This window comes from Geospiza fortis, unplaced genomic scaffold, assembly GCF_000277835.1.
Source record: "Geospiza fortis unplaced genomic scaffold, GeoFor_1.0 scaffold281, whole genome shotgun sequence".
NCBI classification, from domain to species: Eukaryota; Metazoa; Chordata; class Aves; order Passeriformes; family Thraupidae; genus Geospiza; species Geospiza fortis.
In genome coordinates this window covers 2653282-2674840 of record NW_005054340.1, presented here as the reverse complement: position 1 = coordinate 2674840, position 21559 = coordinate 2653282, and the positions used below count along the sequence as shown (strand labels likewise).

Below are 21559 nucleotides of genomic sequence, written 5' to 3'. Positions count from 1 at the left end.
TAACTGCTCTCAGTCACGGCACCCTCCCACTCCCAGGACAGAGTAGAGGAACTCCCAGAGCTTACTCCTCTGTGCAGATATCAGCACTCAGCACAGCCCTGCTGGCAAGGAAACTTGGCAGAGGCTCACAAAATACACAACTTAACAATCAAGGGCCTTGTTGAGTTGGACCTTTTATTGAACACAACTCTGGCCCCTTGTCTCCTCTCTCTGTTTATAAGGCTTACCAAGTATATAAACTATTGCTCTTAAATTATGAGGACCCACATTTATGAGAGCAATTATCCTTTGTTTGTTTAGAAAGGCTATTTGTCTTTCTCCTGTCTTTTACATGCCTCCCTGCCTACTTTGCCCAAAATAAAGCAAAATGTTTGGATTTTTATTTGAGGGTGGGCTCCATCTGAAATTCACTTAATGAGAGGAAATCTCTGCTATAACTGTTGGATGGGGGAAGGAGCTGGAGGAGGAGATCAAGCCTTGCTTCAATTCAAATGAAAGTTAGGCAAGGGAATTGTCTGGAGGAATAGATAAAGTTTTTGCTTTTATACATCTGTAAAACTATTCATGAAGTTGAGGTGGCTGGGCTTTAAAAAAATAATTTAAAAATCACAGTACACATCAGGTAGTAAGTACCTTGCTGTCGCTGTGCACTCTAGAGCAGGGTAGGGTTTGAACATTGGACTGGCCCTTCTGCAGTCTGTTCAGATGAGATGGAAAATAAAATCCCACTGGGGCTTTAAGAGGACCATGCTATATCTGGGAAATGGATTAAACTGTATCTTCCAAAAGACTAAAATATGTCTTTGTAAGACTGTTCTTTTCAGAATCAATACTGCCAACATAAGACGCATTTGAGCTCTGCAAGCGAGCACACTTGGCCGTCTGACAGTGCTTCCCAGAGAGGTGTCAAGTACCAAGCATAGATGGACTTCCTTTAACAGCTTCAGAAAAATGATCCCACATATCAGCTCTGTCATTCCTGTAACTCCAACAAGAATCTAAGACCTGAACTGTCCTGGGGCCTGCAGCCAGGCAGCTATACCCTGAGGACCTCTGTTCTTCCTTCCTCTCCAGAATTTGCAACACGTGCCGTCTGCTACCAAAGGCAACATCCAGACTGAGCCTTTGAAATCATGGAAAAGAAACCTTTCTTGCCTGGAAAACCACAGCAGCACGTGATGTAGCTCCTCCTTTCCTCAGGCACACACCTCCTCACTGTGAGTAACACTGTTTTAAGAAATGCCCCAGGTAGGGGAAATCCTCCAGGGTCCTTTCAAGTGTGAAACCATACAGGTCCTTCTGAGAGATGAGGATGGGGCAGATCTAGAGTAGCTGAACTTCATCTTGGAAAACAATTTTTTAAAAAATTGAAAAGGAAGATATTTTTGAAACAAGTGCTGCAGAACTGTCAACAGAAGAGAACACAGGGCTGGGAGGTGCAAGGAAGGATGCAGATGGGCAGAGTCATTGCACAACCAATCAGCCACTACAGAAGAGAAGCGCAGCACAGAAAAACCTTCCAGGAAAGTGGCTGTTGTTTTGTTCAACAGAGGTGATCAGAAGATACCTCAGAACTGAAGTGCATTTTCTAAATTAGGGATTCTTAACTCTCTGACAGGAAAGGCACTTTGACTCAAGTTCAGTGGTTGTTCTACTCTCCAGGTACAAGGCACCCATCCCCTTAGGTGACTTTTATCAACTGAAATTCAATGTTTCAGTGCAGAAAGCAGAAAACCAGACACCTGCAGGCTGAAAGTACATTTTTCTGTTTATAAACCAAAGTCACTAACACTCCCCAACACAGCTTCCATATCCAGATATGATGAGAAGGGATCTTTTAATGGGAGTCATTGATGCTTACAAAGTTATAAAAGGAGGTTATCTTTCATGTTGCAGGATGTATCACACTCTCAACAATGCAGCTCTGAAATAAAATCACAAGTTTCCCTTCTTGTAGAACGTCTTTCCAAGGTTAAATGAACACAGTTATCTTTAGGCAGAAATATGAAGTACTGTAGAATCACAGAACAATTTCGGTTGGAAAAGACCTCTAGGATCACCAAGTTCAAGCACAAACCTAACACTGTCAAGTCCACTACTAAATTGTGTCTCCAAGTACCACATTTACATGTCTTTTAAATCCTCCAGGGATGGGGACTCCACTTCCCTGTGCAGCCTGTTCGAGTGCCTGACCACCTTTTTGATGAAAAAATTTTTTCTAAACCTCCTCTGCTGCAACTTCAGACCATTTCCTTTTGTCCATTCACTGGTTGCCTGAGAGAAGAGACCAATCCCCACCTGGCTACAATCTCCTTTCAGGCAGTGGTAGAGAGCAATAAGAGAGCAATAAGACTTCCTTTCTCCAGGCTAAATACCCCCAGCCCCCTCAGCCACTCCTAAGACTCATTTTCTTAATTAATTATGAAAGGCATAAATATGAGCTCATGCAAGATCAAAATGCCATTCTACATTCCAGAACCAGATTTTTTTTCTCTCAATTTTTTTTTAAATTTTTGTTGTTGTTATTGTTTTAAACCATCAACAGCCACTTTTAGTAAGTTTATGCCATGTCCTAAATATGAATTTTATAGAAAGCTTTTGCTGTAAAAGAGTTGTCTGGTTTGATTAATAGTCATCTTGAACAGGAAATACTTGCATAATGCAAATACATCTTGGATACAGATCTGGCTCACAGTAGGTCTTTTGTGCTGCAGAGACTAACCTGGAGTTCTTCCCACTGATACAGCTTAAAACAATCCTGCTGGACTGCAAAGTGTGGATACCAGCATCTCCTTCTGCAGGTTTTAAGCTATCCAGCTGGAGAGGGGAATTTACCCAAGTTCCACCAGCTACAGATGAAGAGGACAAACCACCTGATTTCTGAGCTGTTTAACTTGGCCTTTGAGTCAGAAAGCATCTAAACCCTATTACATGGCTTGGGTTGCACACTTAGAGGATCAAAATATGGAAAAAACTAAGGTTACTTGTTAGTTGGCAAACAAAACCACTGCAAGCAGCAGTCTCAACCACAAAGAAAAGTACCAAAGGACAGAGGAAGATCTGTTGATCTGTTGGCTATAGTTCACTCATGTTTCCAGAAGATATTCAATTAATGTCTACATTGAAGTCTTGAAAGAAACCCTGCAGCTAAAACAAGTGGGAAGGTCTCAAAAGTGAACTCCTTATTTTTGAGAACAGAAAACAAAGCAGGAGTAATCAGTCACTTGTCATTCAGGGAAGGCTCCAAACAGTTTGATAGGCTCACACGTAATCTAGACAATGTATTTAATAGGAAAACAATAAGTATGATAGTTGAATTATTCAAGGAGGTGAAGATGAGGGCTTGCTCTGGAGAACTGCAGAAAAGTCTTAATTGCACTCTGCTATTGGGCATTACATTGTCAAATAATTTAATGTAGGTACAAATAAAACTCATTTGGATAAACTTTTCACAAAAATAGGCAATTTTCCACATAAAGTGAAAGGGTTTGAGCTGACCATTGACAAGTAAGATCTTGGGATTACAATAGACAGTTACACACCATAGTTCCAAGTATACATAGTCTCAAACAAACAAACAAGGAAGAGAAAAATCAAAACTCTCATAAAGAAATAAAAAACAGGAAAAGCACAATCATCACCTCAGAGGAAAAAAAACCAGCTCAAGTTCTGCATGCACTTCTGGTCTCCCCCTCTCAAAACACTTTATTATAAGCAGAAGCAGTTCAGAGGAGGATGTTGAGGACAAGCAAAAATAAGAAACAGCTTTTGAATCACAAACATTCTTCAGTCAAAAGAAGAGACAATTGAAAAATAATATGATAGAGACCTGTACAGTCATAAGAGACATTAAAAAGCTATACCTCACTTATTTTCTTGCACAAGAGAACAGATGATAGAAATCAAACTAACCATTGACAGGTTCAAACCAAACAGACACAAGAGGGCAATGATCTGTAGCTGGAGGACAGCAGCATTTGCAGAAATCACCTCCTGTCATATTCATAATACTTATAGTTCTTATCCATCAGCTCCATCAGCATTTAAAATCTCACTCCTTCCTCTCCCATGTGGATTTTTAAATCCTGTAAGAATGCCGCATAAGCACTTCCAATAAATATAGGACTGAAAACACATTATACTGCAAAGCGTTAAGAGCCGCCATCTCTTCCATATAGAGTATTGCAAACATGATTGAAACTGATGAGTGTTTTCAAGCCCTAAGGCTGACTGGAAGGTGAAATTAAATGCCTCCTTTTATAAGAACAGCTGGAGCCAAATGGTGGTTAAAAACTGGTGAAGGCCAGAAGTCAATAAAGTAAGCTGTGAACCAGGTCAAGAAAAGGTTAAGTTGCAAACAGGCAATCTGGCACTAAGGACTAAAAAAATTAATGTGCGGCCAATTGCTGGAGCACGTGAATATTAGGCTTCCAAATAAACATGTCTGAATATAAGGGAAGGAAAAAACATAGCAGGAGATGAGCATTTTCTGTCAATAGCCTTGCAAAGGTAAGGTAGACCTAGGTAACACACATGAGAGCAGCAATTTAACTCAAAAGACTGGCGAGTGGAGTGCATGAGCAAGCCCCTTGCTTGCTAATACCATAACACTTTGCAAGTCTCTCTACAACTCCCCAATAAGACCTGAGATCATTCTAAGTGATTCTGTCATAACTGCCTTCTTGAAGTTCAGAGAACCATGAGAATAATTCTTAGTTTAATTTTTGAAATTTTGAAAACAACCTTCCCAGCCCCCATACAATGGACAATGGCTCAAGCTAGCATTACTGCAAGTAAATTTTGACTTTTGCAAAGTCTGGCGGCATTTTCTCATCAGATTTTTTTTACATTTCAGTCAAATACCACCTGTAAAAACTCATAGAGAAGAGCTGTGATCTACGTCCGACCACCTGCAGTATTATACACGAATTCTGGTTATAAAAAGAAAAAATTTATTTCCCCAGAAGGTCCTGCAGGACAAAACCATCCAGAAAATGGTTGGTATTTGGCAATACTTGGTAGTAAAATCTAGTCAAGGAAGAAAGGAGAAGACTTTCCCAGCTATCCAAATCTCAAGATGAGTAAACAGAACCATAGTAGGTATATGGCAAGAAAAGATGTTTAATACTATCAGGATCTAAAAGTTATTGCTTGTTTTTTTCAGAGATAAAAAAGTAATACAAAAGAAATAGCTCCCCTCTTCAGGGAGCTATTTTTGCCTCTCATCCCCTCTCAGGGCATGAGAGGCTACAGAAGCTGAGGAACAGGCTCAGCTCACACAAGTAGCTCATTTACAGAAATCCCACCCTGGGAATGCCTGATGTGGATAATGCGGTTCATTTCCAGTGAATGAAGAAGCAAAAGCTGCTGTTGTCTCCTAAAGGTAAAGGGAAGAGGGTACTGGTGTGGGAAGGAAGAGTGATCCCCAGTGCTCGTGCACAGTTTACGGATAACCATGCAGCGGCATTTTCCCAAAATATGTTTTTCCCCCTTCAGCATCTCTCCACTCATGCACACACCTGAGCTTCTGCAGTAATTAGAGACACCCCTGCAGGGCCCAGAATACCACAGAAGGGCTCAGAACACCACAGAAGGGCTCCCAGGCCATTCTGTGGCTTGAAGTGATCTGTATTGCACACACCAAACAGTGTCCAGCCAAAGTGTGATTAATCTTCCTCGGGAACTCTTCTGCCACTGAGTCCTTTATTCACACATAGTTACGACATCAAGCAGCCCAAAGCAGGGCCCAAGTGCAGCAGCAAGCAGCTTTTTCTGCCTCACAGTTGTGAGTGCTGCTTTGGATTAGAGCTGGGTTGCTAATAAAGCAGCACAAGCGGCTGAGGGTGTGCCGAGAGCCAGGGGAGTGCATGCCTGCACAAATGCTTTCATGCTTCCTGGAAGGAAGAAAAATTTTGCCAGTGCAGAAAGGTCACCTTTGCAACAACGAGCAAATCTATCAAAAACATTATTTTAACAGCAGTGCTGAGAACACAGCGGGTCTGTAATTAATAAAACAAGGAAACTCCACCAAGGTGTTTTTAAAGGGTTTGGTTAGAGGAAGAAGGCAAGAAAGCAACCTAATGAAAAAGCAGCAAAACAAAAGACATAATGCAGAGAGTTCACTGGAGTTCAATTTTCATATATTTAATACATTTTTTTCAACACTACAGCTGTTTCTAAAATAGTCTGCTGCACTTCAGGAACAATGAAGAGGCATATAAATAAGCTAAGAACTAGGTTCCCCTAGGGTATTTGAAAAGGAACAGGTATCATCTGACAACTTTATTACAGGTTTTTAAGTGTAATAAACACCTGTAGGGAACAGCAAGAGCATAAGAAACAGGGAAGTGAACTAAGCAGGAACAAAGACATTCATGACAGTATCAGGACAGGAATTACAAATATATTTCAATGCTCAGTCTGAATTAGTAGATACACAGTATCTGTAGTAAGGGGGCACTTTGCCACAACATGGAAAAAAATCACCTTCAAGCACCAAATCCCTTCAATGATTTGTATAATAAATTATAAGTGAGGCAAATCACCATGGTTGGGCTGACAATTGCAGCATTACCAACACTCAAAGAACAGCTGTACACTGAAGAAAGACCTATGTTGCTGTCAAGGGAGGTATATTGAGCATGAAAATATTAATCAACTTATCTTCAGTAAAAAATAAAAGTAGCTTTACTGAATCCTCACTTTTCCTCATGCAAACCTTCTGAAGAAAAGCTTCTCCACCATGATTCTAAGAGTTGGCCAGCCTGCAGAGGCATTCAACTGCCCAGTAGAGCGGGCAGAACCTGGCCAGCCCCATCCTGTAGGTTGGCCCTTCTCATTTGCAAGGGTGGATCTAACCCATGCAGTCCTACATGTGATAGCAAAGATCACTGCCAACACACCGGGAGTACAAGCACAGAAGGATCTAGAATATATCTTTATATACCTGAGGAAAGAATGTCACAAGTTTACCTGCCATTAATTAATTACCGAAAAAAAATCAATGCTGAGAAGTTTCCTCTAATTTCTGAGTCACTCTTTTTCTTTAGCCTCATCCCTTCAGTTTAAGGCACTGGTCATCTTTATTCTGCATAGCTATTTGTAAATAGTTCCCCATTTAGTCTGTTTATCGCGGCTTGCTTCATTGGACTAGTTTCATCTTTTTAGCTTCATGCTACTTCTGGCAGTTCTGAAAGACTGCTGTCCACTTGACCACTCAGTTTAAATTCCTGTGCAAGGGAGTACCCTAATGGGGTGCTTATTAATAAAACTCTGCTCAGTATTATTTGCTTTCCATCCCTTCTTCTCCATGACCATCCCTTCTTCTTCAGTACATCTTTTGAAAGATCTCACACTAAGCAGTTCTTGCTATTGTCTTAATCTTCTGTAGTGTTTTCCACAATATTCCTCATTTTTCATAGCACCACTAAGACCTCTGCTTCAGAACATTTATGTGAGATGCTTACCATACCTCTAGATCCTGGCTGGGAATGGATTATGGAATAGTAAACAACACTGCCTAATTTCTTTTGAGGGTTACAGATGCTGAATGTCATTGTTACAGCTGTAGTCTTATCACTGACACATCTCCTTTTCTTTCTTTGCAGCAGGTAGGTCATCAAGCTTCACTCATGCTCTCCCCCAGTTTCTGAGGTAGTTTCTCCTACCTCATGCAAAATCCTCTCCTCTTTTTAGCATTTATAATTTTAATTCTTCTCTGAACCCAGGCCTCCTAGCTCACAGAGACTAACCAATTCACAATTCAGGGAAACATGTTACTTTCCATCCTTAGTAATCCCTCAAATCAAAAGGAGATCTGTGCTGCTGCTTTATATTTTCCCTTCTTTACATTCTAATAGGCTTTTTATAGCACATTCAGAAGGGAAACGGTGCATAACAGATTGGAGAAACAAAATGAGTGAAGAAAAAAGCAGATGCTTCCCCACCTTATGTAGTAAATATTTTTAACAGCTCTATGAACCCTGGAATGGCTTGAGTGAAATTATGAACCAGTTTTAAATGAATGAAAAATGAAAAAAATTATAAAGGGGGAAGAAAGCCACCCTAAAACATTCTCAGTCTGGAAAACATTTTCCTTGTCAGACAAAAAAAGAAGGAAAACAAAGACAAAAGGTGTGTGATCTGAGGTGCTGGATTTGAAATCAAAAGCTGTATCTAACAAAGACACTGCACACAATGCCATGGCAGCTCTTGGAGTCTGACTCTTCCATGTACCTTTTAGCAGTATGGATGGTGGTCTACAGCAGTTCTAGTCAGCTCTATTCTTACTAAAATAATATCTTTAAAGAGGCATGCTCAGAGTTTTAGTTGTCAGCATCAATTTTTTTTAACAAGTCATATTATATCAAAGAAGGAAAATATGGAAGAATCAAGAGTTTAAGGTTGAGAAGAGCTAATTTATTATTTTTTTAAGAACAAAACCCAGGGACTTAGAAGCTCACAAAATTATCAACAGCTCAAAATTTAGACATTGTGTTGCTTTATGATGTGATGTATCTTCAAATAATTCAGACTCAAGCTTTATGTGATAACCTAAAAGAAGCATTTATACAGAAATATTTAATAAGTTTTAAATTTTTTTATATATTTACACAAGAGCCACCCAATGCCAATGTAAACATGCTTGAAACTGGATCTCAACATTTATATTTGCAAATTCTTCAAATTCTGTTATTTTCATTCATACTGCAGAGCATTCTGAAAGCATTGCTTGTACTAAAGAGTGGGCAAAACTATCCCGTTTTCACTCTATTTTGATATGACTATGATGTTTTCCTGAACTTAGGCCTTTGCTCCAATACAGGAACATTTCATCTTCATAAAAATGCAATTGAGGAGAGGAAAGGACTCTAACACGTAACTGCCTTAATCCAGCCAGACCAGCATTTAACATCTTATATATTTTACTTAAGCAAAATGTAAGTGACTCTAGGGAAAGCAACATTAATAAACATGATCATATAAACTTTGCAGTGAAAATTCAATTTTACCTTTAATAGCGTCTCTCAAACAGTAAACTTTATTATAAGACCAACAACTTAATCAGATCCTAGCACCAAAATCAGGTGTTTCATTTTCAATTTTTAATGTTTGCTCAATTGCTTCTTGGAATATTTTATGCCCTAAATAAGATAGAAAATGCCAATGAAAATGTCAGATTCTGCTGGAAACTGGACTGATGCCTCCACTCTCCTCAGTTCCAGGAAAATTCTTGACCAAGGAAAGCATTCCTCTTTGGTTACTGTAAGATTCCATATCTGAATGTAAGAGATGAAATACTAAAATTTGTCCAGAATGCTATTCTGGAACTTGGGTTAGTGGCAATTTCAGAGTCACACTGCTCTGAGATGATGGTGCAAATTACATCCAATGGTGAAAAGAAAACTGTTGTGATACAACCTGCTCATATGATCTTTATTTCTTTGGTTGCTTTAAGTGTCCAAAATGCTCTACACTTTTCTCCTACACACTATCACACTCAGCACTTATTTCTAGTATTTCCATTGAAATTTCCAGAAATGCTCTGAGGCATTTTCCTCCCAGCCCTCATCACAGTATTTGCAGCACACAAATAAGCACAGCCTGGCTGGTCCCTTAAGTATGCTTTCTGTTTAAAGACACTATTGTTCTTTACATGCAAACATATAATTTGCCAGACACTAATTTCTTTCTCAAGCTGTAATGTCTTTAGCATATTTAAAGGCAACTCCACAAACTTTATATGCTAGGCTAGCGCATCATTAACTTTTTCAGGGATGCTATTTACATCTCTTTCCCAAGAACACATGGAAGAGCTTTTGCCCATTTGGAAATTCTGTGTGGAGCCAAGCTTTCCACACTTAGTGGAAGCTCTCAGGTTTCTGGGAGCCTCCAGTTCTGCATGCTCAGTTTGAGAGATTACACCCAGACTTGCCATAAACAGCTGCTTCAGCTTCTGCAGTGGGGCATGGGGAAGAGAATGACAGCGCATCCATAATCTGCTCTGACATTGTAATGTTTCCACCAACGTGTGGAAAAAAAGAAATCTTGACTTTCAACTGCAACTTTGTGTGGCTGAAGAGTGTAATGAAAGACAGAAACTCAAGGGCTGCAAGTGCAAGTTTGAAGACAACTTTGCTGCAAAGAATTCTCCTGTCCCTGCAGAGTCCAGACTGATCATGAGCACTATGTATAAAGCACAAGAGAGACGAGGTGCTCCAGTTCTGTAAGGTTAAGATTTTGCCAAAATACATAAACATTGGAAGGGAAGTAAAAGCTGCCATTTATATACAAGGGTAATCTTCACAGTTATATGGACTGTCACTAAATAATGGTGGACAAGAAATTCACAGGAAACATAATTTTGTTACTGAATCTTCTGCACTTTTGTCTCGCTACTTGTTCTAAAAGTGTTGAAAAAGAGTCTTACAGGCTGACATTGGTGCAGCTGCACCCACCAGCCTGCCCTAAACTCCATACCTATCCTATGGAAAATCTAATTTATGTGCAAAGATGAGTGGTGGCTATAAAACATGTACATTTTTGTAATGCCATAAAATCCTTTCATGTACATTTCACCCAAGAACAACAACTTCTGAAAATTTTTAATTATTGAAATGAATTTTGTACTTATAAAGGGGGAAAATGTAAAGCAATTGCATCCTCCTTCTCTAAAAGCTAAACTGTTCTAAAAGCAGAAAAAACTTGTTCACAAAGTATTGTATTGATTGTATTGCTGATCTTGCAAGTATACTGCACAGGCACAAACCAACTCCTTGCACATCCTCTGGAAAGAAAAACATGAAACTCCTCCACTCCATTACCTGAGTTTCTGGATGACTCAGACACATGTTTCCAGCGCTTCCAATAACTTGACAGGCTTGCAGGTTTCTGCATTCTTTTAAGATTAGGGAAACCATATGACAAGTTGAAGGAACTACAACAGCATTGCTTTGGCGTATATGGGGACAGAAAGGCTCTCCAGAAACAGGAGCATTAAGGAACGGAAAGAAATTACTCTTGGAGAAAGCAACTCTGTAGGATTCAACGCAAGCTCCAAGGGACAGACGAGGTAAAATGTTCCAGAGGATTTCTCGCTATTTGCAGAACATTTAATTACTTCAAGGACAGCTTGTTTCTGCTCTCCTCGATGCCGCAAACCTGCCACACCACAGGACAGATTTACAAGACATATTTCCTTCAGTGCCCAGCCAGATGCAGGACGCTCCACATTGTCAGCTGGGTTGATTTGCCTGCACATGTAAGCCCATCTTCCCCTGAACTGCTGGAATGCTGTGGTTGCTGGAGCCCCCCATGGTGTCCCAGCTCACACAGCTGCGCCGGGCTCTGCGCAGCCTGGCTCTGCTCACGCCTGGGGAAGGAAGGCAGGCAGCGCCACAGCCTCTGCTCCTGCGTGCCAGAAGAACCATATCAGTGAACCCCAGGTGGGATGTGCTGTGCAGCAGCCAAAATGAGGCCAGCTTTAAGAGGCCAAAAGCAGCCCTTTGAAGCATCAATAGATGTAATGCTCTGCATCATGTCACAGAGTTTTCTGCCATGGATCACAAGGAAACCCAAGGTTTGCTGCAGAAAGATGAGATCCGTAACTCTGCTGTCACGAGCTCAAGCAAGCAATGACAGCCATTGTGCCTTCCTCACCAGTGAGACATGCTGCAGTTGGGATACATGAAGGAAGAATGAGACAGGACACAAGACACAAATCAAATACCTAAAGAGACCTTTGGAAAGCCACCTTGTGACAATGAAACTGCTAACATGAGGGTACTTACGGACATCTGGCAAAGGATTTCCAGAGCTTAACCTCTGCTTTCAAAAACAGAATATGCAGGCACTGGGAAAGAGATGAAGGTATAGATTTTGAACCACTCTCAGCCTCTGCAGGCCTGTTAGATATGTGAAATAATATATTTTTGTTCCCCAGCAAATGTCTATTAAATGAATAGTGTAGAACCACTGCAAACTACCCACAGGGAGAAATACCTAAGTAGTCATTCTGTTGCCATGTATCTACTCCAGACTCCTCACTACTCACAGAAAAATTCAATTGTTTAGTGAGTTTAGATGACTGTTAGAAGGAATAATTTCTGCCATCTTTTCCTTAATCTTAATAAAGTCTTTTCCCTCTTGCCTCCTTCTCATTTTAGAATAAAATATGCTCCCATGTTAAATGTGACTGCAAAGAAAATTACATGATTTACAACAGAATTCAAGTTACACTCATAATCTTTAAATTCCGTTTCTTGAAACTTGGTATATAAAATCCCAATTGCTTCTGAGAATTAAGAGAAAATGTACACAAAAAAGCTTAGCACAAAATGCTTAAATCCAATCTTATTTAGCAAGCACATGTTCTACACTGTTGAATGGGTTCCAGAATGAAGCTTCACATTATATCCAAATAATCTTTACTGTCCTATAAAGCAGTCCATTGTATGAACTTTTTGGATTGGACATGTAAGCAGATAACACAGACACATTTATTTAATGCTGTAACTGAAACCAGGCCTATATTCAGTATAAAACTTACCCCAAGGATCAAGGATTGACAAATGTCTAGATGAATTAAATGAGAAAATGGGGCCAAATCTTTGGTAAACTAGACCTGAAGGCTCCCATCCTACAAGGCACAGGTGGAACCAAACGGTATCTTTGCACCAACTCTTCCACCTCTGAGTGGAGCTTCAAGCCATGAAATCACATTTTGTCCTCCTACTGACAGGTCAATTTCACCAGCTTTCTTAAAGATGCTGCAGTATAATGCAGGACCTGTTACAAACAGTTCTCCATATTTGATGCTGTGAAGAAGGCTCTGTTGCATCCATTGTCCTTCTCTTGGTCAATAGGACCAACTAACTTTATGTACAGCATTATCAGGTCAAAAAGAAGAAAGCAAAAAAAAAAAGTGGATGTGCCATCCTCAAGTCCATCAAATAACTGAACTATTTGTGTGCAAAAATGGGGGCTACAATCCTGTCATTCAAGTGCTCAATCAGTCTTCTGCCTAGAGTACGGTGCAAGGCACAACCCTCCTGGGCCAGATTAGTTCCCATTTTTTATGAGAGGTAGGTAACATGCTTGATCACTGCTAAGGGGTATCTGAAATGGTACTTCCTAAATCGAAGTACCTAGCTTGCTTATTTATCACATAGAGTGACATTTTACCTTCCTGTTCCACAGAAGAAGACAGAAAAGCAACTATGTGCATTGCATTCCTAAAAAATGGCTTAAATTTGCTCATCAAAGTACTGGCACAATCCCTGCACAACCCAAAGGAGGTGGTGGCCAAGCAGAAGCAGATTGGACATTTGACCCCTGACTGGCAAAGCAGTGATGTACCACCAGTTCACTTCAGCTAAGTCCAACCACAACAAACAATCCTGGCCTCAAACCTTTCCCCATCTCTAACAACACTTTGAATCAAGCCTTTGGTTTGCTAAATTCATAGAACATCAGAAATGTATTAATGTTTTTAAACTCTATGTGTCATAAAGGAACTAAACACCTCTTGGGCTAACATTTTTTCCGAAACACTTTCACAACCATGACGGTAAATCCCCCTTGCAACACAATCAGAAACATGACAGGAGCAGAGGCTTGCACCTCCCAATAAGCAGTACAGGTCATCTGGTGGGCAAAATGCCCTCTGGGAAACTGGGGTAGGAAACCCCAGCCAGCAGATGCCTGAATGAACATATAGTTGATAAAGACCAAAAATCCAGCTACCAGAGGGGAAAAAAACCCAAACAACCTAGTGATTGCTCAGTCTGAAGAAAAGCCGGAAAAAAAAATTCATATATGTTCCACTGGACCCCAAAACAAAAAGCAAATAAAACCTCTACAGACTCAACAGGAATAATGATCTTAAGGTATTTCCAACTCCTCCTCCCTCTCCCAGAAAGCCTCTCCACAATCCACAGGCAGTATAAATTTCAGGTCATGCTGTTTTCCACACAGCTCTGTATTTGTCCACCTCTCCTCCTACTTTAGTCACTCATCACTCCTGCTGTCAGGTGGCTGGACCAACAAGCCCTATCTACGCTCTACACAGCTGTTAAACTGCTAATGAACTGTGAAGACTGCTACAGGCTACTTTGGATCTACAGAACAGCTTGTGCATCTAGAAACATGTATTCCTCCCACCCATTAATATTATTTGCTCCAAAAAATAAAACACCTCTCCTCACAAATCCCTCCTGTGAAGCTTCAAGCACACTGCCCACAGAAATGTGGGTGCTGCAAAGCTGCATCAGGAAGACACTGCTCACTGTTACCCCCCAAACCAGCAGCAACCTCACCTCCATTTGCTGACAGTGGCATCCAATTGTTTTCCATCCCTGACTACTTAATGCTGCCAGGCAGGCTCTCCTCAGCTCCATGTAATAGACTTAAGCACTGCTATGATTCATCCTGCACAAGGTCTTTAAGCAATGTGGGTTATTTTCCATGCTTGTATTGACATAAAAAATTTCTCAATTATATTTCCTTTCACAGACCTCAGACTGTTTATTAAGGCATCAAGTATCATCAGTGTCCTCCAGGCTGGTGGTGCTCTTGGCTAACCATATTGATCAGACCATGGCCAAACTGTGACTGAACTGTCAAATAAGTCAGTGGTAAGAAAGATTTTAAATCCTGTTGGGAGATACAGCTTATCCAAAAAATGCAATAAATATGGGTTTTATTTTTAAAAAAATTATTATGTGGTTGCTTAGTTTCACTTAAACTTTTTAAAAAACTATTTGGTGGTTTAAGGAAAGAAAAACTGATGTATTCTGCCAATTCTCTCTCATTCATCTATTTCCTTGTTCTATTGTGCTCCAAGTGTCTGTTTCACTTGTTAACAAGTAAGCTCAGAATTCCTATGTTTTTAGATGCCTATGCACTGAGGTAGTATCCACATACACCAGGAGAGAGTGAATTGTACTGTGACAGCAAGTGAGGCAGTCCCCACCTGGCAAAGCTCATATAACCCATTTCTCAGGTGCTGCAAGTCCTTCAAGGCCCAAATGAGGTAAAGCTGAGGTGCTGCCCCTGATCCAGCTCAGGAACTTGTGATCTGATCTTTGCTCACCTCTGTCCTGGAGTCTGTGCAGTGCAGATGCAAGTGAGTGCAACTGTCTGTTCCAGCTGGTCAAAACCAAAAACATTTCTAAAAGGTGTAAATGAAACTAAGTGCTGCCTGCAGTTGACTTCACGTGGGATATGAAAACATGACACACCAGCATGCTCTCTGATGTGTAGGAAAAACCACTGATTTTAATTCTGAAAGTTCCCTGTCTCTGTCATGACACAAGGTAGCGGGTGTTGGAAATGGCCTCATAAGGATTCAAGATTTATTACCTCTCATATATTGTAACACCCTTCTGGGGATGCCCATGGAATACAATCCAGTAAGGAAGCCCTACAAATACCCTTACATGACACATACAAGACAAGTATCTTTTACATACACAAATTTAAGGTATCTGCTGTTCAACCAGAAGGCAATTGCAAAGGTACTAGATTTTAATCCCTGTTTTATGGGGGAAAAAGTATATAGCCCAATATTATCATCTTCCATGAATAGCCCCAACAGAGTTGGGGTTTGCTATGTGGATAAGGAAACACCAGGCAGGAAGAAAACACTGTCTCTATTGGCACTAACACAAGCTGGGCTAGCATACCACTGTGTTCTGCAGTGCACAACACAAATTGTATGGAAAAACTGGAGAGGGATCAGTAAGAGCCACAAGAATGACTAAAACATATTTCAGCAGACTAGGAAATTCAAGCAGCTGAGGATATTTATCTTACCAAGGAGGTCCAGGATTACTGTTTGTAAGTGCCAGTAGGAAAAGATAGATTTGATAGAAGACCACTCAACCTTGGATGTAAAACATATAATCATGTATAACATTTGGAAATTGCAGTAGACATTCTTATTGGAAAAAAAATTATTTTTATTAAAAAACCCATAAAATCCAATGAAGCTCTGGAACAATTTATGAGATTGATTCCTTCCACTCATTTCTTTTACCTGATTTTGAGAGTTCTAAAAATTGTTAGAACTCTAAAACTGTTTAGAACTCTAAAACAGTCTTATGCTGCTACATAAGGAGGTAAAGGTGTGTGTTGCCTGTCCATGCACTCATTACAGACCCTTCTGCAGTGAGAAATGAGTAAATTTATAGAAACTTGAAAGCTATTTTGCAACCTCTTCAAAGAGTTATTCTTCTTTTAGAATTACTACCAGTTAGGTCTGGAAGTAATTAACATTATGCTGATATTTTGTTTCAACTTTTTAAGAAAAATTATTCTTCTGCCACCATCTTTCCAACCACTTAAGCAATGTCCCTGAGTAACTACAAAGAATGAAAGAGGAATGACAGAGAGGGGAAAAGAAAGCAATATATTACCCTATTATTCAACTGCCAAATGCAAGAGCTAGCATACAAGGAGGGCATCTCCCATTTAATCATTTAATTTGCTAGCTTTTAAAGAAAAATGAATGAGTGCTATTTAATTTGCATTGCAGTTCAGCAATACTTGGAGCATTTGGTTGCAGGAACCAAAACATTCTCAAAACAGATCATGTACTCATAGAATCATTTAGGTGGGAAAAGGTCTCCAAGATCATTGAAAGTTCAACCTTTGACCTAATATCACCATGCCCACTAAACCATATCATGGAATGCAATGTCTGTCTGTTTTTTGAACACTTCCAGGGATGGCGACTTCATGACTTTCTGGGCAGCATGTTCCACTGCTTAACCACACTTTCCGTGAAGAAATTTTTCAGAATATTCAATCTAAACCTCCCCTGGCACAGTTTGAGGTTGTCCTATTACTTAGCTGCTTGGGAGAAGACACTGACCCTCGCCTCACCACAATGTCTACTCAGGCACTTGTAGAGGGCAATAATGCCTCCCCTGAGCCTCCTTTTCTGCAGACAGAACAACCCTACTACCTTCAGGTGCTCCCCATAGGACTTACGTTCCAGACCCTTCACCACTCTGTTGCCCTTCTCCAGACAGGCTCCAGCACCTCAAGGTCTGTCTTGTAGTGAGGAGCCCAGAAATGAGCAGAGAATTTGAGGTGTGGCCTCACCAGTGCCAAGTACAGAGGGACAATCACTGCCCTGGCCCTGCTGGCCACATCATTGCTGGTCCAGGCCAGGATGCCTTTGGCCTTCTTGGCCACCTGGGCACATGCTAGCTCATGTTCAGCTGCTATCAACCAGTACCCCCAGGTCCTTTGCCACTGAGCCACTTTCCAGCCACTCATGTCCCAGCCTGTAGTGCTGCCTGGGGTTGCTGTGACAGAAACCAGCACTTCACCTTGTTGAACCTCATACCATTGGCCTCAGCCCATCACTCCAGCCTGTTCAGAACTCTCTGCAGGGCCTTCCTGCCCTCCAGCAGATCAACACTCCCATCCAGCTTGGTGTTGGCTGTGAACTTCCTGAAGGTGCAACTCGATACCCTTGTCCACGTCATGGATAAAGGTATTAGACAAGACTGGCCACAGGAGTGGAAAACACCCTTGGGTAACTGGCCACCAACTGGATATAATTCCATTAACCCCAGCTCTCTGAGCTTGGCCATCCAGCCAGTTTTTTACCCAGCAAAGAATACACCAGATGATCTTCAGCCAATTTGCATCCTCTCATCTCATCATGCAGAGCTCTGCCTTCCCCTCTGTGAGTGCAAGGCTGCCATTCTAGAGTGTCTGAAGAGCTGTGGCTGCTCACACACCCTGCACTCAACCAGGGCCATAACTCACACACAGAAAAGGAGGCTGCTCCTCTGGACTGTCCTTCCACCACACCACAGCCTGCCAATGGGCCTCCCTCATCCATGGCCTGAGATGTCACCGCATGTGTGGCACAGGAGCCAGCTCACCACAGCCTCTGGCAGGGGAGGGAATCACACCACTGCTAAAAGAGGTTTCCTAGGGGTTGGGGGGCTGTGAGCCAGCAGCTCCCAACAGGCAGCCTGCTGCCCCTGCCACAGCATAAATCTGTGAGCAAATGCAGCAACTCTAGCCCCTACAGCTAGTGACCGCTGAAAGGAAGCTGTTGTCATATGGTACCCCATCAGTCTCATGTCAAATCTTAACAGAATATCCTGGCAAAACCCAGAGGGGTCACCAACAGCCCAGAGAGCTGATTTTTATTATATTTATCTATACGTATTTATAAAATTATTAATTATATAAATACATTATTACATGACTGTAAAACTTGTTTGATTAATTATTATCACAAAAGTTACTGAAATGGAATAGACAAATACCTAATTACCTCCTAGTTCTTGAACTGATTGGCCTTTAAATCTAGTTTGCATGAGGTTTTGCTGGCTTTTTAATCAAGCATGAAGTTTGATTATAAATTATATCTATAACATATAATGCATGATAAAATTATATATAATAAACATACTAAATATTATAGTTACAGTTATAAACATATATACAGTTCTAAATATATATAGTATTATATAAAACATATTCCTTACAAAATATAAAATAATATCCATGGGACTTCCTTTATAGCAACACATTTATTAATTACAGTACCCAAGATATCAAATTAACCTAATGAAAACTTTGAAATCTAATTATGACAGAAAGGAGTATGGGGAAGAAAAGTGAAAATGCTTTGCACTATGCACATTCCCTGACAGGCTGCAGCTGTTACCTCCATTCTTCCCAACACCTGGGGAAAGCACCCAGCTTGGGACCCCTTTCCACTCTGGGGAGCTTTGCTCAGACACAACAGCATCCCTCAGCGAGGCTGGGCTGTGTCTGAAGGCACTCACAGTTATAGGAAATAAATGGAGACTCCACTCATGTCGTGCAAAGCCAGAAGGAGCCATGTGAAGCCAGCTCCCTGCCAGCACAACATGGAGCACAACCCAGCACCACTGACTGAGCAAAGCAGGAGTCTGGAAGAGACTAGAGAGGCTGAGCATACTGCTGGCTAGTCACTGGCTCATAGTTCCACTTGTTAATTTGCTTGTAGGAATCCAGAAGGGAAAAGCAGGCTCGTGTATAAAGGCATGAACCATCTGCATGTGGAAATTACTTCACCTATTCAGAATCCAGGGGACAGATTGAAGAATCCAAATTAAAAAAAAAAAAAAAAAAAAAAGACTATGAAATAATCTGGCAACTTTCTTTTCAGGAAAGAGCTGGGGGAAACATATCCCTGCTGATTATGTGTATAATAGTTCCAAAAGCTGTGTTCTGTATCAAACAAATCTGTACAGCACAAGCCAGTTTGCAAAAGGGAGGGCAGGTCTTTAATTGACCACTTTCAGAATGATGTAAGAGTTTTACAAAGGAGCAAGAAAAAGGAAAAAACATACAGCCTGATGCATGAAATTAAGACATTGCAGTTCAATAATATAAAAATATACATGCTGTTAAAGCCTAGGCCTCTTCCTGTACCACAGAACTTCCATGTGCCAAAGTTTGAGACAGTATGTGATACTGTTGAGCCATGTGAGGAAAAAATTGTACCACCAAACCCAAAAATATGACAAGAACAATGGATGTTTCCCTATTACTGCCCAAGAGACTGCTGCATTAAGGAAATTACTGATCAAGGTCAAAGGCATCAGAATTTACTTTGATAGGATAATCAGCAGAAAGCCAGAAACATTTATTCTAATCCCAGATGTGACAAAGCCCACTTTATAACTTGGCTGGGCATTTAAATGGCTTGTCTAGCATTACACCATCTAAAGCCTGGGTGATGAATCAGAATTTACCTCATATATATATATGTATATCTAGATTTGCCTTAGAAGTCAGGCAGAAACACCTAGCCTTTGAAGATATGAGGTTAATTTTTACCTCCCACTGACTTTTAAATACTATAAAATACAGAAAATCTAAGTGTGCAGTAAAAGAAAGACAAGTTTTTGCAAGTTTAAACTCCTCCTTTTTCATATTTTAACAAGATGTAAAAATATTCCCTAAATATTGGGGTCTGAAAACAGTTTTTTATATTTTCTAATTTTGATAATGTATTACAGCATAGAGCAACAAAAGCTGTATAGATTTTTCAGAACAAAACCAATTTTGTGTGTTGCAAGTATTGCTAAATTTTTTTTTTCTAGTGTGGTTAGAAACTTATTTACATTTGCTTCCCAAGCTGAAGTGAGACATGGGGAAGCATCAGCACTTTGTGCTGCCCCTTGGTTCAAAAGGAGCAGCATTCTCCAACAGAGAAGGGGTCTGTCAGTGGGAGCAGCACTTTAGAGGAACATGTGGTTTGCTGCTGGACAGGATAAGGAGGCCTCAGGGCTCATGAAGAAGAATATGAAGATGAAGAAGATGAAGGAGCCCTGCTCACCTCAGTGCACTGCTCACACTCACACCACATGCCTGGGCACTATCAGCAGTGCAAATATGCCTGAATGGGGTTTCTAGGGGAGAAGCAACAGGGCCTTTTGCACACTAAGGAACACCCAAAATCCTTCAAAAACAATAAACAATTGTCTCCTACAGCCCCTGGAGTATCAGTAAGTTGCCAGAGTCAGTCGATTAACAGACCTGCAGTTCTGCTCCACATGGATTCTGGTCAGCTGGAATGAGATGGAAGATTTTCATCTGGATCCCTAAGTCAGCTGGCAGGGAAGCACAACCCAAAGTGTTTAGGCAACTGAGGTGATATTCTTTCCTTGGTGCTACTAATGAGTTAAAAAAAAAAATCAAAAAAATAGAAGGAAAAGCTGTATTTTTGTGCCCTGCAGCTGATGTGCACTTTTTAATGTTGATAACTAGAGACATGACCCAGGGGCTGTCCAAGCCACATGGTGGAATGGTGCATTTGGTGCAGTGCAGCAGTATTGCCCAACATGTAAGAGGAGTAAATGTCTACTCCCAGCTCCCCTCACCTCTGCGGGTCTCACCAGTTTTGGATGTGTTTTGGGAGATCAGGTGCTTCGAACAAATTTCAGAACCAGTCTGTGAGTAGCAGACACCAGCTGGATCAAATGCAACAATCTACCTGCATGTGGGCACTGCTGCAGAGAAGGGTTGCTCTGATGGAACAAAACAAAAGAATTGCAGCAGGAAGGCTCCAGACTAAAACTGAAATAATGAGTAGCCTTAAGAAAGATTTGTATGTCTGTTCATCATCAGATCTTTGATGAATGAAGACCAAGATCTCCATGTTTTCAATATTTCCATGATCAAGCCTGCAGTTAAACTATGCTAAATGAAGTGACTCCAGTTAAGAGTTCTATTAAATATTTTTTGTCTACTGTATTTTAAGCAAGTCCTGAAGACAACAGGAAAAATCCTGTTCTTTTCATACTTAACATTAAATACATTTTAAATGGCCTACAGAAAAAAAATAAAAAGTTAAAAGCCTTGTTACAACCAGCACAGCTTTTCATTTAACAACTTTCTGTAGTCTTGGGGACAACTGTTTCTAAAACCAGATGAACAAAGGGGGATTAATCCTTTATTTTAAGAACAAAGGCAGTGTAATCTAGTCATTAAATATCTGATGATGTAGTTTAATGACACGTGAAGAAGTGCCTTGGCA

At 40.6% G+C, this 21559-nt stretch overlaps 1 protein-coding gene across 4 annotated transcripts in view; it reads right to left on the bottom strand.

Annotated features, from left to right (window-relative positions):
- Positions 1-21559, bottom strand: part of FBXL7 (F-box and leucine rich repeat protein 7) — a 131950-nt gene that overhangs the window by 27831 nt on the left and 82560 nt on the right. The window contains exon 1 of one of the 4 annotated variants that reach the window (XM_031058257.1): positions 15814-15874. The exons of the other annotated variants lie outside the window; for them this stretch is intronic. The gene's annotated coding sequence lies outside the window, so the exon portion shown is untranslated. Of the gene's footprint in view, positions 1-15813; positions 15875-21559 lie in introns of those variants that run through there. 4 annotated transcript variants of the gene reach the window in all.